Genomic DNA, 6447 nt, shown 5'->3' on the forward strand with positions numbered 1-6447 from the left:
CCCGTTCCTGATCCTGTTCCCGATCCCAATCCCATTCCCATTTCTGTTCCCGTTCCCGATCTCATTCCCGACCCCGATCCCACTCCCATTCCCGATCCCGATCCTGTTCCCAGTCCCGGTCCCGCCGCTGTTTCCAGGAAATGGCTCTGCTCTCAACCCCGACCCCAAACCCAGCGGGTCAAACACCCCAGATCCTGGGGTCAACTCCCCCCGACCCCAAATCCTGGGGGTTCAAACACTGGGGGGGTCAAACACCCTCAAACCCAAACTCTGGGATGTCAAGCCCTACCCCCCCCCCCCCAGCCCCGAACCCCAAATTTTAGGATCAAACCCTCCAAATCCCAGATCCTGGGGTGTCAAACACTCCCCAATTCCCAAACGATGGGGTTAAAGACCCCTGATTTTGCTGATGCAAAAAAAACTTCTTTTCAGGGTTGGACGACCTGGTTGCGACAGCGGAACCCTTCTAAAAGACGGATGCTAAGAGACATAACCGGTGCTGTGGGAACAGGATTGGGAATTCTAAATAGCATTGATTCAGAAGTATTAATGAACACATTGGCTGCCACCACTAGATTTGACCAAATTCCAACAACCACTGCAGTCGTCCTTCTTGGCCTTGGGAAGACATCAGCGCTTGCTATCAAACATATTACCAAGTTGGGAGGAAGCAAGCGTAAATGATCACAAATTGGTAATTGATGCACTCGGTGCCACACAAAAGAACGTTTCTTTAGCTCTCAGCTGTATCCAGGCTCAATTAGGGATGCAGTCGGTTGCTGCCTCGATTATAAGAGAAGGTGAAGAAGGCACTTTTCCTACTGAGATTGGGAAAATAGTTTGGGACAGTGCCGCTGATTTTGAAAAGGAATTCCAATCCCGGTGGAACCTAGTGAACTTTACCTATGACCCCATCACAAACATAGCCACAGCTTTGGTGTTAACCGTACGTGATGCCTCAAGTGCGTTTGGTATTCCCCATCATTGCACTAGGACTGGGACACATATGGAGCCACTGGGAATGTGCTGGGGGCAACTGGGACCACGCTGGGGGCAACTGGGGACAAGGGTGAGTGACTGGGGCCCTGCTGGCAGAGACTGGGATCATACTGGACTCATACTGGGATCTTACTGGGAGTGACTGGGACTATTCTGGGGGCAAGTGGGAGAACTGGGAAAACACTGGATGGCACTGGGAACAACGGGAACAGTGCTGGGGGCAAATTGTATCATAACGGGGAGTGACTGGGAGCAACTGGGCTCCTGCTGGGAGCAGCCTCTGGCGGCCCCGGGAGCCCCGCACCCCTTTCCCGGCCATGCCGCCCCTCCAGCCCCAGCACCCCCCATTGCCGGGGTGCCGGCACTGCCAGGGGTCCCCCCCTCTCGGGTTCCCCGCTGGGGCTTCTGGGGCTCTCCTCTCTCGGGGCTCCCGCTCAGGGCAGCCGCGGCTCTCCCGGGGCTCCCCAAAACCGGTGTCCCCCCGACGGGGCTCTGCCGCCACCCACACTGGGATCCCCCGAAAACACCTCTCGGGGACCCCCCGATGTCCCCCCGAGGGCCAGCTGCGGCTCGGCTTTGGAGCCCTGCCAGCTCCAAACATCCCTCCCAAAGAACCCGAACCCAGGCACCCCCCAGGATATTTGGGCCGAGCTCCCCCTCCCTGGGCACCTGCGGGATGGGGGCGATGCTCCCGGGGTGCTGCGAGCTCAGGCAGCGCCAGGGCCACGCGATTCCTTCTCTCCTCTCCTCCGGCTGCTCCCTGCTGCCGCTGCGCCTCTTCCTCCCTCCCTCCTCCTCCTGCCCCGCTCCGGGATCCTGAACCATGAGGGGAAAGGAGCGAGGAAAGGGCAGAACCGTGAGGGGAAAGGAGCGAGGAAAGGGCGGAACCGTGAGGGGAAAGGAGCGGGGCCAGGGGGACGCGCTGTCCTAAAAAAGCCCGGTTTGACCCAAAATCACCCAAAAGGGCATCAAATGCAGCCTACATCCACATGGTTCGGCCTGACACCAACCAAATGGGATTAAAAGTATCCAGAGGGCTCTAAAATCCAACCCAAGGGGCTTAAAACTGCCCCAAGTGTTTTATAGCCCTCAAGAAATGGCTTAAGATCACCCGTAAATCTTTCAAATGTGACTAAAATCCACCCTGAAAGTATCTGGTCCAGCCTAAAATCATCCAAAGGTATCTAAAATCACCAAAATGTCCCTGACACCAACACAAGAAGACCTAAAATCACCCTAAAAAGGCTTGGTTCAACCTAAAATTGCCCAAAGCAGCAAAAAACCCTACTTAAATGCACCCAAAATACACAAAAAAGGGACCTAAAATCACCCACACAGGATTAGGATTCACCCATATGGGCCCAGTTTTTCCTAAACTCACTCAAATGGGCCCCAGCCCCACCCACATGGGCCTAAAATCATCCAAAGGGGTCTGAAATCCCCCCTAAACCCCACCAGATTCGGCCTCAAATCAGCCACAGGGGCTGAAAATCCACCCAAAAAGGCTCGGGATCCCCTCAAGGGATCTGAAGCCCACCCTAAACCTGCCCGCTTCGGCCCAAAATCCCCCAAAGGGGCCGAGCCCGAGGCCGAGCCCGGGATCGGCTCCGGGGTGGCTCCGGGACCTCCGCGTTCGCTCCGGGCAGTTTTGGCCGTGGCCCCGGACGGGCCTGGGCGGGACCGGGAGGGACCAGGGAGGGCTCGGGAGGGGTTTGGGCATTTGGGGCTTTTTTGGGCTTTGGGGAATTGTGTTGGGAGTTTATGGGGAATTGTTGGGGGTTTTGGGGAGAATTATTGGGTTTGGAGGCAGTTGGGGGATTTTGGGGAGTTTGGTTTTGAGGGGTTTTATTGGTGCTTTGAGGGGGAAGTTGTTTTCCTGGGGGTATTTGGGGGTTAATTGAAATTTTTTGTGTTTTCTTTAGAATTTTGGAAGGTTTTACTGGGATTTTGTGGGGATTTTGTGGGATCCTCTGGAATTATTTCTGGGTTTTATTGGGATTTTTAGGGGATTTGGAGGCAATTTATTGGAATTGTGGGGGCATTTAGTGGGATTCTTTGGGGATTTGGGTTTGTTAGGAATTTTAGTGGGGATTAGGGGGGGTTTTGTAGGTTTTTTCTAGGTTGTTGTCAAGATTTCTTTGGACTCGTGAGTATTTTGTGGGGCTTGTTGTGGTTTTGGAGACATTTTTGGGAGGATTTGTGGGGTTTAATTGGGATTTTGTGGGCTTTTATTGGGATTCGAGGGTGTTCTAATGGGAATTTGTGAAATTTAATTGCGATTTCATGGGGTTTATTGGGACTTTCAGGGGTTTAAAGGAGACTTTGGTGCCTCTCAGCCCTTCCCCACACCCTGGGACAACTCCAAAGCCCCCCAAAATTCCACTGAAACCCCCCAAAATCCCCCAAAAATCCCAATTAAAAACTCCTAAACACCAAAGAATCCCACAAAATCCCAATGGAACCCACCAAAATTAAAAAAAAAAAAAAAACCAAAAAAACGCCCAAAAATTTCAATAAACCCCCCAAAAAATAACCACCCCAAAACCCTAAAAAATCCCTAAAATCCAAAATCCTCAAAACCCACAAAACCCCCATAACCCCACAAACCCAGTAATTCTCTCCAAAATCCAATAATTCCCCCTAATCTCCCAACAAAATTCCCCAAAGCCCATACATGCCGCCAAAATCTCCCCAAAATCCCCCCAGAGCGCCCCAGACTCACCAGGGGCAGTCCTGGATCAGGGGGCACCGGCCGGTGGAACAGGAGCCACCTCAGGGGGCCCGCGGTGCTTTTTGGGGAGGGGGCACCATGGGAAACCCCCCAAAAATGGGGGGGGGGAACCCCTGTGGCACCCCCTCCCCAGAAAGCCCTCTCCCCCGGTTCAGGAATAGCCAAATTCAAGAAAATGTAAACCAGGCTTGACTTTCCAGAAATTATTTTTGGCCGGGTTTAGCTGCACCCTCCAGGCTCAGGACCACCGGTGTATTTGCAGGTTTTGCTCTGCATCATCAGCCTGCCCAGACTCTGCTCGGTGTTTCACAAATGGAGAAGACAATGGATAATGTGCCAAGCTTCCTTGCAAACAGCAACACCTGCATCAGCATGACAGAAAAGAAGGGAAAAAAAAAAAAAAAGAAAATAATCAGCGGTTAGAACAGAGCCAGTGTCCCACCATCTTCCCCTCCACTGTTATTACAGAGGCAAACCTGGGCCTAAAGCTTCCACCTCTCAGTTCCTGATGCTGTTTGACTTCAGCCTTGACTCCCCCTGATCTACCTGACTGCCGTCCAAGTGGGGCTGGGGATGCTCAGCCTGGAAAGAGGAGACACTGGGGAGGCCTCCCTGCAGCTCTGCAGGACTGGAAGGGTCCCACAGGAAAGACGGGGACAGTGTTCAGCCGGGCCCGTGGCAACAGGACAAGGGGGGATGGCTTTCAACTGCAGGAGGCTGACTGAAGTTGGATCTGAGGGAGCTGCTCTTTTACACGGAGGCTGCTGAGGCACTGGCCCAGGCTGTGGATGCCCCATCCTTGGCAACAGGGCTGTGAGCAGCATGGGCTGGGGAAGATTGCTCAGCTCGGAACAAGATGCTCTTTAGATCCACTGTGATGTCACAGATGTGATGTTCCAGCAGGAACTTCCAGCGTCCAGCAAAGAGCACAACACAACCACTGGCCCTTGTGTCAGCCCACCCTGTGCCAGCCCTCGTGCCAGCTCACCCTTCACCATGTTCCCTGTCACTCTTCTCGTCACCTGCGCCCTGATACTCCCATCAGTCCTGAAAGCTCTCTGTTGCCTGGATTTTGTCATCCGTCCCTGCAGGATGCTCACATTTGTCCTGAGGAAGGTACAGTGCCATTCCATGGAGGTGGACACCCCCCAGCTGCCCGGCTGGGCTGGAGTTCTGTGGGGATGGGGTGGGACAGGGACCCCACTCTGAGGTGTTGCTACCTCTGCAGGCTGTCACCGAGAGAGAGGACGAGATGGAGGTGGACATGCAGGCTGATAGAGAGGAGGACATGGAAGTGGATGGCGAAGAGAGTGGAGACAATGCGATGGAGGTGGACATGGAGATTGATACAGAGGAGGAGATGGAAGTGGATGGAGAAGAGAGTGGAGAGGAAGAGATGGAGGTGGACATGCAGATGGATACAGAGGAGGAGATGGAAGTGGATGGAGAAGAGACTGGAGAGGAAGAGATGGAGGTGGACATGGAGATTGATACAGAGGAGGAGATGGAAGTGGATGGAGAAGAGACTGGAGAGGAAGAGATGGAGGTGGACATGCAGATGGATCCAGAGGAGGAGATGGAAGTGGATGGAGAAGAGACTGGAGAGGAAGAGATGGAGGTGGACATGGAGATTGATACAGAGGAGGAGATGGAAGTGGATGGAGAAGAGACTGGAGAGGAAGAGATGGAGGTGGACATGCAGATGGATCCAGAGGAGGAGATGGAAGTGGATGGAGAAGAGACTGGTGAAGAAGAGATGGAGGTAGATGTGGAAGAGGAGATGGACGTGGAAATGGAAGAGTACCTTGAGGACATGGACATTGATGAGAAAGATGAGGAAGAGGCCATGATCTTGGGATGAAGAGCAATACCAGCAGCAGGACAGGCATGTGGTCCCCACAGGCAGAGCGGGTCCCCTGCTGCCAGGCTGGGACTGGGCTGGGTGGTCCCTGCTCAGGGATGCGGGACCCGGTGCATTGGGTTCTGGTGGCCATCCCCAGCCTGTGCTGCGCTTGCTGGGCCAGCCTGGGGGCACATGGAAGAGCCCTCTCTGCCTGATTGGAGTGACCGTGCCTCTTGCTTTTCCTCAAGGACCGATGGAGATCCTGGACAGAGATGCCACCCTTTTGTACATACGTTGTAGAGTTTGTTGTTGTCTTTAGGCTATAGGTTTTAGGGCTTCTTTTTGTCTTCTGTAAATACGTTTCATAGACTTTTGTTAGATATGTTCTTAGGTATATACGTTCCATAGATAGTTGTTGTTACAAATATTCTTACAATGTAAATGTGTTCTGTGTTTTCTTTGCTGTTTTTCTGAAAATAAACAAGCTTTATTTTTCACACCCCAGTTCTCTTTCCATTTGCTTCAGGCACAGGTAGCATTTGCAAAGTTGTGGTTTCCGCTTGCTCCAGGTTCCCAGGGCTGGAGGTCGGTGGGGGCACAGCCACAAGCTTTTGTTTGGGGGCAATATTGGGAAGGGGGTGGGAGAGGGGGCACAGGGGGAGGTGGGACCCACTGAGGCTCCCCCAGGTCACCCCAGGACCCCCAGGCCCCGTCCCAGCCCCCCCAGTTCCCTCCACAGCCCCGGCTGAGGGGGGCTCAGCCCAGGAGCCGCCGTCGTTCGGGGCTCCCCCGAGGGCAGCCGCCAACGGGAGAGCTCCCGGCTCGGAGAGGCCCCAGCAGAGGAGGGGATCTTGTCCCTCCTCGAGTGCCCTGA

Source organism: Anomalospiza imberbis, unplaced genomic scaffold (assembly GCF_031753505.1).
Source record: "Anomalospiza imberbis isolate Cuckoo-Finch-1a 21T00152 unplaced genomic scaffold, ASM3175350v1 scaffold_49, whole genome shotgun sequence".
NCBI lineage: Eukaryota > Metazoa > Chordata > Aves > Passeriformes > Viduidae > Anomalospiza > Anomalospiza imberbis.